Source organism: Sceloporus undulatus, chromosome 3, assembly GCF_019175285.1.
Source record: "Sceloporus undulatus isolate JIND9_A2432 ecotype Alabama chromosome 3, SceUnd_v1.1, whole genome shotgun sequence".
Taxonomy (NCBI): domain Eukaryota; kingdom Metazoa; phylum Chordata; class Lepidosauria; order Squamata; family Phrynosomatidae; genus Sceloporus; species Sceloporus undulatus.
The window spans coordinates 139,245,834-139,263,783 of record NC_056524.1 but is presented as its reverse complement, the minus strand read 5'-3'; the positions used below and the strand labels follow the sequence as shown (position 1 = coordinate 139,263,783).

Below are 17,950 nucleotides of genomic sequence, written 5' to 3'. Positions count from 1 at the left end.
ACAGATTTGTTCAGCATTTAGTCTTTGAGAGGACAACCAGCTATGCTTGCATTTATCTGCTTATAATCTGTACGATTGTTCCATAGCATGCCACTTTGCTCTGGTGCACTGAATGTAGTATGCAGAGTCTCAGTTAAATTTCTCTTACTGGTGATATTTAAACCAATAGAGGACATTTCTCTGAATTAGGGGATGGACATATAAACAAGGCTTGGCTCAGGAGACATATGGCAGCTGAGGGAATTCCTGAATGTTCCAGAGAATTGTCAGTTAATGTAATTGGTACCCATGTTGAAGCTCTTGTCTCCTCGTGTTATGGTGAAAAAGAATGGACTATTGATAGGATTGCTTTCATAGAATCATAGAATCATAGAGTTGGAAGAAACCGCAAGGGCCATCCAGTCCAACCCCCTGCCATGCAGGAAATCCAGATCAAAGCATCCCCGACAGATGGCCATCCAGCCTCCGTTTGAAGACCTCCAAGGAGGGAGACTCCACTACACTCCTAGGAAGTATGTTCCACTGTCGAACAGCCCTTACTGTCAGGAAATTCCTCCTAATGTTGAGGTGGAATCTCTTTTCCTGCAGCTTTCATCCATTGCTCTGGGTCCTAGTCTCTGGAGCAGCAGAAAACAAGCTTGCTCCCTTCTCAATATGACATCCCTTCATCTCTGGCACGCTCAAGCCCAATGAATGCTCTCAAGCCAAGTTAGCTATGGCACTGTTGAGCTCTCAGTTTCCTGATTCCTTAGAGGTTGGGAAAATATTTGGGAATCTGCTAGGCTCTAGAGGTTTCCAGTAATAGGCAAGCCACACCTATACACGTAGCAAAGCCTATATATGCTGACATACCATAATGGTGCATCAGGGTGCATCAGTGAAAGAAATCTCTGACAATTTTTTTTTGAATGTCCAGAATCCTTCGGATTTTGTAAAATTTCTGGCCAAGTTATGAGTCTCAGAAGCCGAAATCCAGAAATGGCCTATTATTTCTTTGTGTTTGGTAGACATCCAGTGAGAAAGGTCAAGATCCGACTAACAAACTGGATGGTTCCAGTAGCAGAGTTACCTGGACCACTATGAAGTATTTTTTATAGGCCCTTTTTTAACAGAGGTAAAATGCCCATGATCTTGATTTTTTAGTAATCTAAGCAAGTCTTAGTAATCTAAGCAAGATAAATGTAACTGCATTTCTTTTAACCCTTACTCAAGTGAAGTACAGACCACCCTAAAATGGTGGTCTGCACTTGGCTGTTTTAACTCCAGAGGGATGCCGCAGTCGCCAAACTGGGCAATGTCCCTTTGGAGTAAAAAGAACCCGGTTCTTCCAGGTTCTTTTGGCAGCGCCCAGCTTACGTCATGAGTGTGCCACTGGTGCACTTGTGATGTAAGCAACATGCAGTGACACGCGGATGCTGTGCGTCGCTTATGTAATAATAATAATAATAATAATAATAATAATAATAATAATAACTTTATTACGGCCATTTCGGCCAGCACAGTGTCGCTTATGTAAAGATGGTGGCCCCCGTGTGGACAGGAGACCACCATTAGGCCACAGCTTGCACGTACTAGGGTTCCTGAGCATGTGGTTACCATGTGCTCTGGAAACCTAGTTTCAGCGGCAAGACGGCACTTTTGGTCCATCTGTCTCGGGCCTCATTCACTTTCAGTAGGTCGGTGGCTGAGAATTTTAAAAAAAATTTCATGCAGCTCTTCTCCCGCTTCTCTGTCTTTTTTTATTTTTATCAAAAATCAAAATGGGGTGGTAAGAGGAGTAAAATCATGGAAAGGATTTTTCTTCTGCATGGTGTTTTAGCATAGTCATGTAACATAAATTTAAATGCCTGTTCATAATTAACATAATTAAAGTACTTGTCCTTTTAAGCTTAATCAGCATGTTTTCAGAAAGTGTTTTATTGGAGGCACAATGTAGTGGCTGCTTTTACCATTTTCTGTTCTGGTCACTGGTTGGTATTATAAAATATTTCTTCTTTGTCCTGAGACTGGTGTTGTAGTACAGCTAGGGCTCAATGGGTCCTAATATCAGGGCTTTTTTATGATGGTGTAATCTGCCATTTTCCTCCACTCTCCTTTTTCCTCTGATCTTGGCTACATTCTTTACAAGTACTGTGGAGTGGTGGTAGTCATGCTAAAATTGCTGAGCAACAATATACAGTATTGTTGTAAGCTACTCCTTTTGCTGTGCAGACTTGAGCCATTGAGTGGGCAATGAAGTCTCATTAGCCTTACAAAAGTCTTGATATTAGTGAACTGGTTTGCTGATATGAACCAACAAAGCTATTTGCATATTCAGACTCCTTAAAGATTGTGGCTATGGGGACAGTGGAGATGATCATCTCTGTTTCAGTTGTATAAAAACACAGTTCCTTTAGGCTCATGGCACAGAACTGGAGAGGACAGAATTTGAATTTCTCTTCCTGATCATGTATGCAGCAGCTCACATCATGAATGCACCTTGGCATTGACATAGGACTCTTATTTTACCCCTCACCTTGTTTTATTTTTTATTGCCTCATTTATTGGGCACCTGTGTGGCACAATTGGCTTATAATTGCAATAATCTCATTCTAGTGAAAGGATCAGAAGCATTTTCAAGCTGCTCATAATGAGGAAGCCATTACCCTTCATAGTGTTAACAAGATTGCTATCATGTGTTTATGAATACTCAAGCACATTCAATAAGTGCAAGGCTAGGATAGAAAGAACACGAACTATTGCAGATGAACAATTTTCTAATCAAGACTTAAATTATCTGTGTCCTTTCATTTTATGGTGGGGCAAGCAACAACAAAGCATTGTTTATCAGGCTGCTTCTGGGTAGAAATTAAACACAGCATTGTGACATTATATATTTTAGTCACCAGTTGGGGTAAGGAAAGTGCACCAGTGGGCCATATTCACTCTATGGATCCCACTTTTATGCCCCTTGAAAGCTCCTAGCACTTTAAAAAAAAATGGTGCAATTTGTAGGTGAAAATCTCCTGAAGGTGGTACCCAAATCTATCCCAAATGCATGCAGACTTTTCTTTTCTTTATATGCTGCCTTTCTCCTAAATTGGACCCAAGACAGCTCATAAAAATGCTTTAAAAACAATACAATTTTAAAAACAGAATTAAAAACATCACATGAATAAAACCAGTTAAAAATACAAAATCATTACAAACGTGCTAAGCTAAAAGTATAAAACCATTAAAAACATACAAAAGCCAGCACCCTAATAAAATGCCTCCCTGGGTACATGCAATCCTACCACTGAAAAAATTCACAGAATCCCCAATCTCCTCTCAAATAGCTTACTTCTCCTCTTTTCCCCCTTTGAAATGGTGACTAAAAGTGACACAGTGTCACTTCCGTAAGCCATTTTGAAGGTGGAATGGAGGGGAAAGAAAATATTTTGGCGTGTTTCTCTCTCTGTCTCAGTGTTTGATTTGCCAAGGGGTCAGGGGTGCAGTTGGCCACCACAGCATTGGACTTAATTCCATCTGTAGTTTTCTGTTACTATTTTGATCTTATTTAACAGAGAAAATAATGTTTTTATCTCAGTTGTTGACTAACATATTCTTGCTGCAGTTGATGTTCAAAAATTTGATCCACTCAGAAAAAGAGCTGAATGAATTCAAGGTAAGTACCAGATTAGTTACAGTTCTGTGTTCATGTCTCTGGCCCTCTCCAGAAGGGCCTAAATTGTGTCCTTGTCATGTGCTAGGGGTTGGCAGAGGGCACACTGTCCATATGTGCCTCACCCCAGCAAGTGATGAGGGCATCAAAATGGCGGTGCCCTGTACACACGGGCGCCACCATTTTGATGCGACAGACGCCTAGCGTCCGCATGTCCTGGTGTCATTGTGACGCCGCAAGTGCACCATTGGTGTACTGTGGCATCACAATCATGCCGCAAGAGGAACCTGCTTTTTTGGGTTCTTTTTGCTGTGCGAGGGAGCCGCACGTTTTGTTCACTACGGCTCCCTCACGCAGCAAAACAAGGCATGGATATCCTGCCACTGACTTTTTCCTATCTACAGCAACTGTTCTGGGAATAATCATTTGCAATGGATGGTGAAGGTAGTACAGTATATGCATTTCAATCATACATGTTTGTGTCACATACATACTTATTGTATAAAACAGTGCCACTAGATTCTTAGATCAGAAAGGGCTTATCATGGAGGAAAGCTCAATTTCATCTCGTCTTGTTATAATCTTTTGCTTTATAGAAGATTTTCACACCAGTGCTTACCATGGGGTAAGTGCTGGTAAAACGCAGCAAAAACGTTTAGGAAGCACAATTGTCTGAAAGCCTAAATGTCAGGGAATTGTTGGCTCCCCTCCAGCATCCCTGAATCATTTGGGGAGCATCAGTTTCCTGTGAATGGAAACTTTGCGTTCATAGGAAATTGTTGCTCCCTGAATGATTCAGGGATGCTGGAGGGGAGACGATGATTCCCTGACACTTAGGAAGTGTGTGAGGCTTTCAGACACACACACTTCCTAAACGTTTTAGCGGCGTTTTACCAGTGCTTACCTCATGGTAAGCGCTGGTCTGAAAATCTCAATACTCCTTTCTCTCGAACACATTTACAGAAAAGATGTAGATAGGAGGACAGTACATGAAATGCTGGAAAAACAAATCCAGGTCTTTTCACTACTGTGTTATTTTTGGTGTTAAAATGATATACTCTCATCTGCTTGTTCCATCATGCAGAGGATGATCATGGGGGCAAAACCAAAGGTCCTATTGAATATTTAACTGGAATTAGCACACTGGTATGGCTTGGGGGCAAAACCAAAGGTCCTATTGAATATTTAACTGGAATTAGCACACTGGTATGGCTTGAGATGTTTGGTTCATTCCAATCCTTCTCCTGGACCTGCTTCTTCACTGTTGGTGTTTTTCTGCAGCAGGCAGCAGAGAGAGCCATTGAAATGGCATCAGTTTTCCTCCAGTCATCACTTCAGGATAGCCTGTTCTATATGATGTTCTTGGAAGCAGCCATTGTCAAGAGACTGGTTGGTGTCCTCCTGTTGGCATTTTCTCATAATGTTTGGAAGCATCAGTGTAGGTAATATAATGCTGATCTACAGAAAACATTGAATGAAGTGCAAAGTGGTTTTTGCCACCTACACCACATGATAATCAATGAAGCATGCACAAAGGGAAAGGAAGAAAGGGAAAAGAAACTGAGAAATCTAAGTCATGGAGGAATGAGTGGAGAAAGTATGAGATGAAGAACAAGCAGGTGGCTAAGGGAGAGAGAAGAAGGAAGGGCGAAAGGGAAGAATAACAGGAATATATTGTGGCTACAGGGATGTGTTCTGATATTCCAGCCTGCTACAATTTCTGAAGCATCCATACTTGTGATCCATAGTTCTCTGTCTCTGAGTTGCTGTAATTGTTTGGTTCTTAAATACCAGCATCATTAATAGCATGGAGAACAACTTGGAATTGAAATTCCACCCCCTATTTGTCAACAGAAACTGTAGTTCACACATGAAACTCAAATTTGAAAAGCTCTACATGTTTGAGCTTTCGAATACTTATAAACTTATAAACACTTGTAAGCAGGCTTTTCACATAACAGGTCCTATATTGCGGATTAAATCCCAGCTCTTACCCAGTGAGTAGAATTCTCTCATGGATGGATTACATTAGGTCTAGCCTCATGTTTTTCTTTCCTCCAGTCCTTTCCACACTTAAAAATAAATAAATAAATACAAATATCCAAGCTTCCAGAATTACCCTTACACTGAACAGAACTTTTTATTAAATACAGCAAAGACCCTTCTCATTCCCTCCTAAATCCTTTTGAAATCTACTGAAGTAGCTGTCTTGATTAGCTTCACATTCAAGCTTCCTTCCTGAGAGAACAGTCAAAATATCTGTGATTGCTTTAAACCTGAGATGAGCTAAATGCAACATTCAATAGTTTCATCAAATAAAACTCTGAATTTGATGGCACAAATGCCAGTCTTCACAGTTCAGTAAACCTTTGCAAACGGTACACAGCATGCCTATAGCAACTCTGTACAAAAGAATTGATTTTTTTTAGTGTATGCATGTATGTTAGGAAAAGGCCATTACATTTGCTTTGCATGCTTTCCCCCCCTGAAATAACAAAGCCATACTAAAAGTAAATGATAAATGCATTGGTTTTCATATACAAGGTCTAGTATAGTGGCCAGAGTGTTGTTGGGCTGGGGCTTGGTAGCTCCAGGTTCTAGTTCAGACCACTGTGAAAAATAAAAATAATATACATATATTTAAAACAAGGTCATTTCCTCCACCAAATCCCCCCCCCACATCCTTCAGGGGGCATTTTTGCCATGTTTTTGCCTACTCTTTTTAAAAAAAATAACAGCAAGTGACCTGGAAGATATTTCCACTTAACATCTTGGTTTTTTTAGAATGATTTTGCCTGAGGGTAAAATGGCCTGGGAGACCAAAGCTTGGCAGATTTGTTTCCCCATGTCCCTAGAGAATGTTTGGGAGCATTTGGGGACCAATTATTTTTTGGGGGGGGGGGGCGGGGGCCTTTTTATTTTTTAAGCCCTTGAAGGCCATGGGAGGCTACAAATATGGTCCTGAAGTTGTATGTTGTCTGTGAGCTGTATTTTGCCCATTCCCACTGCACTATTCCCACTAAGCTACCACAGAATCATAGAATCACAGAGTTGTAAGAGACCGCAAGGGCCATCCAGTCCAACCCCATTCTGCCATGCAGGCACTCTCAATCAAAGCATGCCCAACAGATGACCATCCAGCCTCTGTTTAAAGATCTCTAAGAAGGGAGACTCCACCACTTCCAGAGGGAGTGTGTTCCACTGTCAAACAGCCTTTACTGTCAGGAAGTTCCTCCTAATGTTGAAGTAGAATCTCTTTTCCTGTGGCTTGTATCCATTGCTCTGGGTTCTGTTCTCTGGAGCAGCAGAAAACAAGCTTGTTCCCTCCTCAATATGACATCCCTTCAAGTATTTAAACAGGGCTATCATATCACCTCTTAACCTTCTCTTCTCCAGGCTAAACATCACCAGCTCCCTAAGTTGTTCCCAATAGGGCATGGCTTCCAGACCCTTCACCATTTTAGTTGCCTTCCTTTGGACATGATCCAGTTTCTCAACATCCTTTTTGAATTGTGGTGCCCAGAACTGGACACAGTATTCAAACTGAGGCTTGACCAAAGCAGAATAGAGTGGCACTAGTACTTCCGTTGATCTAGACACTGTACATCTATTGATGCAGCCTAAAGTTGCATTGGCCTTTTTACTGCCGCATTGCACTGTTGACTCATATTCAATTTGTGGTCTACTTGGACTCCTAGATCCCTTTCACATGTAGTGTCGTTCAGCCAGGTGTCCCCCATCCTATATCTGTGCATTTCATTTTTCCACCCTGAGTGCAGTACGTTACATTTCTCCCTGTTGAATTACATTTTGTTAGCTTTGGCCCAGCTTTCTAGTCTATTCAGGTCATTTTTAATATTGATCCTGTCCTCCTACTCCTCTTAATTTGGTGTCATCTGCAAATTTGATAAGTATGCCCCCAATACTGTCATCCAGGACATTAATAAAGGTATTGAATAGCACTGGGCCCAGCACAGAACCCTGTGGGACCCCACTGGTCACTTCTCTCCAGGATGAAAAGGAGCCATTGTTGAACACCACTAAGCCACTGCATTGGCTGTGTGATGTTGAATGCATTGTTTAGTCAGGAGTGTAGCTACCAGGGAGAGGGAAGAATGAAAGCCTTGTTCACCAAATAAAAAAATGTGTCTCTCTAAATTATAATTTTCTTCACTTTCCAAATTTCTAGCATTGCACTAATTAAAAACTTCAGTCGAGCATTTAGAAAAAGAATGTAGGCATCCAAAAGAAAAAGGACAGGGAAAGTTACCATGGGAATGTGAACAAAGAAAATAAAACAATTTATAAAACAATAAAGCAATGATTTTCAGTGTCTTACTATCTGTGTCGCTAGAAATTTGGAGACTGAAGGAAAAAATCACTTACGGGGACAGGAACTTTAGGGAGGGAAAGCCCTCATTTTTACCTATTCCACTCCTGGTCATTCTCACTCTCAGCCTGAGTTACTCTACAGAGTTATTATGAGAATAAAGTGGGTAGAAGTAGAGGCATGTGTCACAAAGAGTATGTAGAAAGAATGGTGAGATATAAATTTAAATCATCATCATCATGACCTTTTAAAGTTTGAACTGGCATGCATTGAAACCCAAGGAGCATGTGTCAATTCTGTGTCTTAATATTTTCCTTCTCAACAGTTGTGCAGAGAAGAACAAGGATTTTGGGTGACTGGCAATTGCACCAGCAGGCCTTGATTGGCTTGCATATTCACTTGAGTGTGAGTGATCTACTCTTGATGGTTAGCCGAGAGAAACAAACAGTGTCTTTCTTATTCATCCCAATTCTAAGTCATGATATTGGCAGAAGAATCTATCTCAAAAGCAGACTTGCTTAGAACATTATCCATCTCCAGCAACACAGTGAATGTCAATCCAAATGATGGGAATTAAATGAGATTTGATACGAGTTAAGTGCAGTACTTGCTACACATATTCTTTACTCTGAAGTTTGACGAGACTATAGTAGAAAGAGTTTGGATGTATTCTTTATATTGGTAATATTTTATTGATATTGTTAATTCTCTTTTTATGTGTAGGAAGAAAATTGAAAAGACTTTCCTTTAGGATGTGTAGGATGTATTTCCCCATTGTTGACATTATCAGTTAGTACAACTTTTAATGAATTGTAGTATAGCAGTATTGGTACCGATACAGTAATTTGTTGACATAGGTATGTAGCAGACAGCAGTCTCCACACATTCACACACATATCATACTTTTCTCAAAAGAAGTATATATATATATATATATATATATATATATATATATATATATGAGAGAAATGGTAAAACCATTAGCTTAGAATAATAAAACAATAAAAATTATAAAGTCTATAAAAACAATTCATTAAAAGAAGGGCTAACTAACAATGTCAGCAGTAGAGAAATAACCAGGAGAATGCCTGGGCATATAAACACACCTTTCATTGAGGGTGGAAACTAACACTGGGAACCCACCTAATCTCAATGGAGAGTTACTTTCGCATGATGGGTGCCCCAGCAAAGAAAGCCTTCTTCTTCATTGCAACCAAGTGAGTCTTGCTGGGCCATGAGATGGTAAGCAGAGTCCCACCCAAAGTACTCTATGTGGGAATGGCGCTTGCTTGGATAACCTCATCCTAAACTATATGGGGCCTTGTAAAACCAATATGGCTCTATATAGCTTAGGATGAGGTTATATAAAGACTTGTAAGTGTGGTGTAATATAAGTGTTGGACTACAACTATAGAGACCAGGATTCAATTCCCCACTTGGCTATGGAACCCTCTGGGTGACTATAGGTGAGTAACACTCTCAGCCCCAGAAAACCTATGGTAGGTTCACTTTAAGATCTGTCAGGGATTTGAAGGGTTAAAACACAGCACACAGGGAAATGCTTGATGTGTGTTTGTTTGGCCATGAGCATTCAGCAGAGTGGCAAGGTTGATCAGCACAGCTGAAGCTCATTGGCTCAAGGACACTTCAATGCCCAAGTGCACGTAGCCATGGATGATGAAACCATGTGTCTAGATTGCACAGGAGACACATGACATGGCTACACACCTGAACTCACTGGGTTTGAGAGACCACATGGTCTGGAGCCTATATAAGCCCAGAGGTTGCAAGGGTGTGGTGTGGGTTTGTAGAAGGAGTTGGATTGGTATGGTTTGGAGTTATAGAGATGTAGTTTTGTGTAATAGCACTGTGAATAAAGAGCACTTTGGGAGACTTAGTTTCTCTGGTGGTTTATCAGAAGAAGCTATAGCATCGGTTTGCTGTGTGTCCCCGGAGGTTTCTGCATTGCTGCAGTTCCTGGAAGACATCCAGTTGCTGTCATCCCAACTTGGACTTTGGAGCCACGCTTCTGCTTCTGGAAATTTGCCAGCTCTGCTCCAAGGGTCTGATTTAATCCCAGGACTTGTTGGAGTTGCTGACAGTGGTTGTTGGACCCCAGCAGTTGCGCTGACAAGATCACCATAAGTTGGAAATAATTTGAAGGCACACAACAAGATCAAAATAATACCTTAAACCTGGCTCAATATTTAATTGGCACCTAGTACAAGATATGTACTGAAGCAACAGGAGGCAGCCAGAGCAGTAAAAGTGGAATAGCAGCACTATAAGAGTGTAGTGCAGTAATGTGGGAGATCAGCATAGCAATGCTTGAATGAGAGGTGAGGTTATTTAAGCAGGCTTTTAAATCTAACTGGATCCTACCTTATCATTTTTGATGGAGTTCTTGGAATGCGGGTGGGAGGGATGGAAGCTCCCAGAATTCCTCAGTCCTCCCAACAGTCACAGGAGCCTGGATGTTCTTCCCTTTGCCACTGAAGTCACAGAGCAACATAAATACATTGTCAGCATCAGCCATTGTGCTCTTTCTCACAGAAGTAGCTGGTTGTATGCCGCTTTGATTGTCTCAACAAAAAGTGGGATAGAAATAAAAGTTTCATTATATTATTATTATGTCTCTCATGAAGCAGAGCTTTAAAAAGTTAGGTTATTGGAATGTATCCCATATGATGCCTGAAACAACATAGCCACTCTCTGTGGTTCTAAAAAGTACCTTTTTCCACCTCTGGTCAATTACGTAATTCACAAGAAAACATGCTTCTACAGTTTCTCAGAGTTAGCATATGTGGCCTTTAGGACAATATTCATTTATCTCCAAAATGGACATATCTACCTACAGTAAACAAGGTATTTATTTTTGCTCAGTCCTTCCTTTGCATGAAACCCAGAGGGGTGGTGGGAGGGGATGGCATTTGCTTCTTTTGCAGTCTCCATGAATTGGAGGTGATATTGGTGTGTGGCATAATATGTCAGAAAACTGAAGATCCAAGATAGTTACAACCTTCAAAAAATGACAAAGGGCTTTAAAAGTGAGAACAATAATCAGAGTGCAGTATGCTGCTGTCTGTTTTCATTTTTGACACAATCAATGGCACAACTAAGGAGAAATGTTATGTCAGCTTCTGCTTCTGTTACAATCCTTCCCCAGTAATGAAATATCAACATTTTTATTCTGTATACACTACATGAAATATAGCACTTTGCCTGAAATCTTGTGACCTTTTCAAAACCCTACCTTTTGATTTTCTGGCCTGTCTGCTATATCCCGCGGGTAAGTAACCTCCCCTTCTTGCAGCATATCAATGGGAACAAAGAACAAATTCACAAGGCATTGCACAGGGAGGCATGGAAATAAAAGTGAGCATAAATTCATTGAACCAAATACTGGTTTTATTAATTTGCTCATGTGAATTTCTGCTTTATATATGTATCTGATGCATGAACTATTGTTTTAAATTCTACTGATGTGGTCAAGTCTAAATTAATTTATAACTTGATAATAATGTGTCAGTTCTAACTTACACTCTGTAACCTGGTTTATCCAGTCTGCACACCTACCCATAAACTGTCCTTGGGATCCACTAAAAATAGCACCTAGCTAGAATTAGATGATGATGATGATGATGAATAGAGATACATCTATTTTGACTGTGTGGACACATACACTATATCTATATGTGGAGATGAAAACGTAGGCACTATGACTTCTACAATCATCCTAGTACTTTTTCAAGATATTCCAACTATACTAATCAAACCTCACTCTCTGATATGGATGGAGTCAGTTTATATGGTTGTTGCTATACCATTACCAGTTTTGAACAGTTGTGGTAGCTCATTTCATGCCAGAGTGGGTGTTTCTGTCTAAAAGAAATAGGTCTATGTGAAGCCAGTCAGAGACAGCATCCGTATAGGAGATTATCACATGGCGGCTTACTGTCCTTAAAGCATCATCCCTAAAGTGCGAGGGTGTGATCACTGGTTGCGCTTGTCTCCTATGATGAAATTGTGATGGAGGCATCCCGCCATTAAAGGGTTTGTGGAGCCATGGTGGAACCGCCTTTTCTCTGCATAAAGGAAGTTCCCATTAGGCAAAGAAATGGTAGTTCCACAAATGCTTTAATGCAGGACACCTCCACGATGATTTCACTATGGGAAACAAACGTGACTGGCAATCACAACCTTGTGCTTTAGGGGTGATAAAGCGATGTGTTAAGCCTCTGTGTGATAATCTCCATAGTGTATTCTCCATACTATTGCTATTACATGTAGTTTGTCTGAAGATGTAGTTCATCTGATTTGTGTGGAAAATTCCTATGCCTTCAACACATACCCTTGGTTGCTACCCACTGGAAAATCTCTTCACATGGCCCCAAATATCAATTTCACATTAATGTCATTTATTCATTTTTCTCTTCTTTCCTTATTTTGTTCTTCTGTTTGTTTAGGACACCAAGTTGTTGCCAAGGTGATAAGGTACCTATGATGGATCATAGTTTAGTTCTGCAGAGCACTTGCTCTGTTTAATAAAGTTCCTCACTTCAGTCTTTGGCATCTCCACAGTGGCATCTAAAATGAAGTAGAACTTGATAGACAACACTGCTTCCTGAGATGGTGACTACAAAATTGCAGGCTAGATGAGTTTTCTGGACATAATTCAAAGTGCTAGTAATGATCTATAAAACATCATACAACTTGGGATCAGGCTACTGGAAAGACCATATTCTCCCCACAAGCCTTTGCAGGCTATGAGATCTTAAGCAGAGGACCCTCGAGGTTAGAAGGAGGGCATTAGTGTTATATGTATAGGGTATGGTCATTGGGCCCCAGTCTAGCATTCAAATCTTCCCAGAGGACTACAAATGAATTTGGATTCTGCAATATGAGATTCCAGTTCAGCCCACAGGTTTCTGGTTTGGGATTTCTTCTTCATTGGAGACATTTATTATCAGCAGAGTACAGTGGTTAAATTGGGTCACCACTGCCATGGGATATGTTTTAAATGCGGGAAGATGCTTTGTTATAGCATGTAGAGTGGTGGAAACCAGGCTTCCCAGGCTACCCTTGCTCTTCCATGCTTTGTTTCTAGCTCGGCTGCAACTGGAAATGAGTGAAAACCATTCAATAGCAGATCCTTAGCAGTCCAGATTCCTGGATCAGTAAAATATAATATTGGGCAAGAAAGTCAGTGAAACTGACTTTCAGTTAGATCTTCAGTTGTAATGCAAGGTTTATTTCTTTATCCTCCCATTTTTTCAGTACTAATTTTCCTGTTTTTTATTATCAGATCTGGAACTCACTTAAACCTTTTTATTAGTGCAAGAAAAATAGCCTCTAGTAGGATAACTCCACTGTAATTTCCTTTTTGCTTCTTCATCTCTTTATGCTTTCAGCAGCTTACTGTGCTTCATTACTTTGGCTACATCCCCATGTGAACCCAAGCCATAGTCAAATCACTGTACCAATGAAGGCTCTTTCACTAATTTTGTTATCAAAAGATAAGGGATTAGCCTTCTTCTTACTGGAAAGTTTATTTTTTTTATGATAACAGGTTCACAGAAAAGAAAGCAAATGACTTGAGAGACCCCCCTATTAACAAAAGAAAAAAATACAACTATATGAGATCTTCTCTGATTAAATAATGTAGCTGCCATGAAAATACCCACCCCCCGACTACTTCACCAAAAGTCACAAATGTTCATTTCCCATATTTGGATATGCATAGGTTTTCTAAGGTGCGGAATCTCAAGAATCTATATTCTTTGGGGATAATCTATTATCCAGATTATGATGTTCTCTGGAGGCAAAATGCAGTTTATGTTGCTGAACCCCACAGGATTAACCAAACATCCATCAGCAATGTAATCAGGTTTCACAATAAAAGGTGTAACTTTGAGCATAGTCTCTAGTAATCTTACAGGCTACCTCTTCTCTCTCTTTCCTGTCCTCTTCCATACCCTCTCAAATTTCACACATGAAAACTGAGCCATATTTGGCCAGAGTGGGGTCATGGCAAAAGTTATTAATAAGGAAAAACCCACAAGATAGCAGAAGCTGTAGCAATTGGCTGTCGCCTGAGCCTACTGGAAAGGACATTTTTCCATCCCTTCCTCTCCCACCTGGTGAGTTAACTGAGTGCAAACTACTTGTTTGAGACATTTCAAAAACAGCGAAAAAAGTAGAATAGGAGAGGATTAATTGGTACTGTCCTTACCAAATTGTGATCATTGGAAGGTGTGCCATTCTGATCTCTCCATAGGGATGGATGAATCAGTTTAGGGATGGCCCATGTCACTATTTCTGGCCCATTTCATTTTTACAGATATTCCGTCATATATCCATATTCTGCATCAGCCCATGGTTAAAAAAACATACCAAAATGTCACATTCATTTTTATATATAATTTCCCACGAAATACACAGTTTTTGAGCCAAAAATATCTCACAAGATCTGAATGAGTGCAATTCTATACAGGCTCAGAAGTCAGCCCTACTAAGTTTAATGGAAAGTGGGTATAGGACTGAAGCCTTAGGAGATTATCAAACCGGGGAAAATCAGGTAGGAGAGGCATACACCTGCAAAGTAGCACGATCGCACTGAAGATTTTCAGACAATGTTGCTCTTATCCAAGACTTAACCCATGAAGAATCAGCAGTGCTCCAGCAACAAACCATTCCTGGGACTTCCCTGTGAATGGTTTGTTGATGGAGCATTCCTGGATCTTCATGGGTTAAGTCCTGGAAAATCACATGTGTCTGAAAATCTTCAACAGGACTGTGCAACTTTGCTGGGAGTATGCCTTTTACTCCCAGCATTTTTTCCCATCTGATACTCTCCTTAGAGTTCCACTGTTTTCAATGGAGAGACTTCTGAACACTTGCTGAAATCAATACTGGTTTGGAAGTATTCCCTCTCAGATGGCTTTGGCGGGTTACAGACCGCCAAAAAATACGTATGAAATACGTATTAGGGTTAGGAAGGGGCGGTGCCTCCGCACCCCCCTAACCCTAGTACGTATTCCATACGTACAACATGGCGGCGCCCCTTCCACATGGGGGCCGCCATGTTTACGTATTGGACACATAGCGTCCAGACGTGTCACGGCGCCTATGACATCGCGAATGCGCCAGCTTCTTTTTTGCTCCGTGCGGGAGCCGTGCTGTTTGGCTGCTGCAGCTCCCTCACGGAGCAAATGGTGCCGGCGGGAGACCGCCGCAAAGCGGCGGTCTATATCCCGCCTTTGTAATAATGCAACTGGGACCTTACGCTCTCCTCCACACTTCTCCCTAACTCTGCCTCCCTGCCCTATAACCTCACTAGTGTGCCTTTCATGTTTTTTTATTTTATTTTGGGGATTTTAAAAATCCAATTACAGAGGTATGATAACACTTTTTATATACATAAATAAGAATAAAATATAGTTTTAAAAGGGGGAAAAGCCTTTCTTGTGAATAGCAAGACACTGACATCATGTGACTTCCCAATACCAGAAATGTCATGCAAAGTATTTATCACATTTGAGTACAAATAGGACAGCAGCATGTTTGGGGACATATTGATGGATTTTCTTATCTGTGCCAACATGCACTCTAACCATGCTTGGATGGCAAGGCAGCAATGAGATGGAGACAGGGTGTGTGATAAGTATCACCAAAGGAGGTATTTTTGAACTTTATTGGCAGTTTAAAGCTGTGTATGATAAAGTCCCAAGTCTTCCCTCCAAGATAACAAAACACATAATGAAGGTTTTTGAAAAGAAGCAAATTAAACCTAACTTTTGTTTAAATACTGGTTCCAGTGGAACAGTCCAGAAGATAAACTAGTTTAATGCTAACATTCTTGACATAATGTAACTGGATGTCTGCCCCACTGAAATCAATGAGAATTAATTCCAGGTAATAGCTAGGATTGGGGAAAAAAATCCTACTATAGGCACTGTTATGTTTAAAACACTTTCCTTTGAACTGCAGACCCCAATTTCTTTGTCACAAATTGCTCTTAAATTTTCTTCAGTTTCCAAAAGCGGTTTGCAAAGTAGAAAAGAGAAACACAACCTGCAAAGCTCCTTTTGGGCAAATGGAATGAGATCTTTGGAGCCTGACCAGTATGCTTAGGATGTCACTCAGCTAAGTTTAATTTCAATTTCTCTCACTGAGGTGGTCTGCGGTCAGGGCTGCAAATCATGATATCCCAGGGGTTTAAATATTTCTGAAGTCCGTAATGTACATCTGGGTAGCTTGGCAGGGTAAAAAGACTTCACCATTTAAACTCTGTTTTAAATTTAACTGTTAAATGTTAATAGTTTTTTTTAAAAGAACTTCATTTAAAACATACTTTCTCCCTTCTCTGCCCTCTTCAAGGGAAAAGAGCCCTTCATATTAGAAAGAGACTTTGTAAGTGAAGGCCTGTTTAGAGGTGAAGGCTAGCTCAATATGGAGGCTTTAGATAATACAGAATAAAAAAGAAGTCCAGAATCTGTGCTTAGTGTTCAATTTCTATTCTGTCCAGAGCAGCTATAAAATTGGAGAAAAGTGAGTAATAGATTTGAGAGTCATCAGAAATATAAATTATAGCCAGACATTTCCTATCAGCTCTCCATGCAGTTAATGATAAACAGTCAATGGGATGTATGCACTTCTAGCATTTTTATAATGAATCTATTGCTTCCATGACAGTTTGCTGTCAAACATTATGCTTAGGAATTTATAACTCTTGATACCATATTAATAGATGGTGCAGATATGTTACCATCTCCTGCTTCTATCACACTTCCACACGGAAGTTTATCAAATTCATTTTAACCCCTCGTCTCCAAACCTTCGCTTACTATAGAAGTCAAATAATAAAGCTATTCAGAGAATGTCCTTATGCTACATTTTGAAGATGTTGGATGACTCTCACAAGTGAGTTCTTTCTTGGGTTATATGTAGGAAGGTCTTGTATGAATAATATTAACTACTTCCCAACAAATATGTGAAACAGTAAAGTCCTAGAAACAAATGGCGGGTCAGAAAGAAATCTGAAATATGAAGTTTATTTCCACAGGTCCAGTTTGGATTAGATTAGATTCCACAATCTAGGTATCATCACAATTAAGGGTGTGTTGATATATCCTTATTACAGCAAATGTCAAAACACCTTCCTGCAGTCTGAAGTGGAACATCCCACAGGTATACTCATATCAGGGACAATTAAATTCCATCTTCTCACATGTATATAGTAGAGTAATTTTGTTTAGTATTTCAAAGACTTCAAATAGCAACAACTTTAGTTTTTTGTGGGTTTTTCGGGCTATGTGGCCATGTTTTAGAAGAGTTTATTCCTGACATTTCTCCAGCATCTGTGTCTCGCATCTTCTGAAGATGCCAGCCACAGATGCTGATGAAACATCAGGAATAAACTCATCTAAAACATGGCCACATAGCCTGAAAAACCCACAAAAATCTATGGATGCTGGCCATGAAAGCCGTCGACTTCACATAGCAACACCTTTATATTTATTACAAAAATGATTGGTTTATTTCTCATTCCTATAGCATACTTCTCCTTTAGTTACTTATTCTCAAGTAGATTGGGTTCAGTTCTTTCAAAATCCAAGAAGGTGCTTGTCCTTTATATGAAAGGTATGCTAGATTACTAGAATTGTCCAATTGTCTCTGACCAGGAACAAAATTGCACAATAAAAGTGATAGACTGAATTCTCTATCATGACCTAGATTACTCAACTTTATATATATGCAGCTACATGAAAGAGTTCTGTTAATGAATTGGGAAGGTACATACTTAGTCCCATTGTGCATTGGTCACTTCACTGGCTCCCCTATGTAGTAACATCACAACAGCCTCTTATTGAATATGGTCATGGTGAAACTGATCAATCCCATAGATATAAATATATGTACAAAGTCATACGTACTTTACTAAATTCCAGCCAATGTTGGTCAATTGAAATACAAAA

The 17,950-nt window shown here is 40.1% G+C and overlaps 1 protein-coding gene across 2 annotated transcripts in view; it reads right to left on the bottom strand.

Moving 5' to 3' along the window:
- The window catches only part of CNMD (chondromodulin), a 771,045-nt gene that overhangs the window by 443,120 nt on the left and 309,975 nt on the right, over positions 1-17,950 (bottom strand). The window lies entirely within an intron of this gene.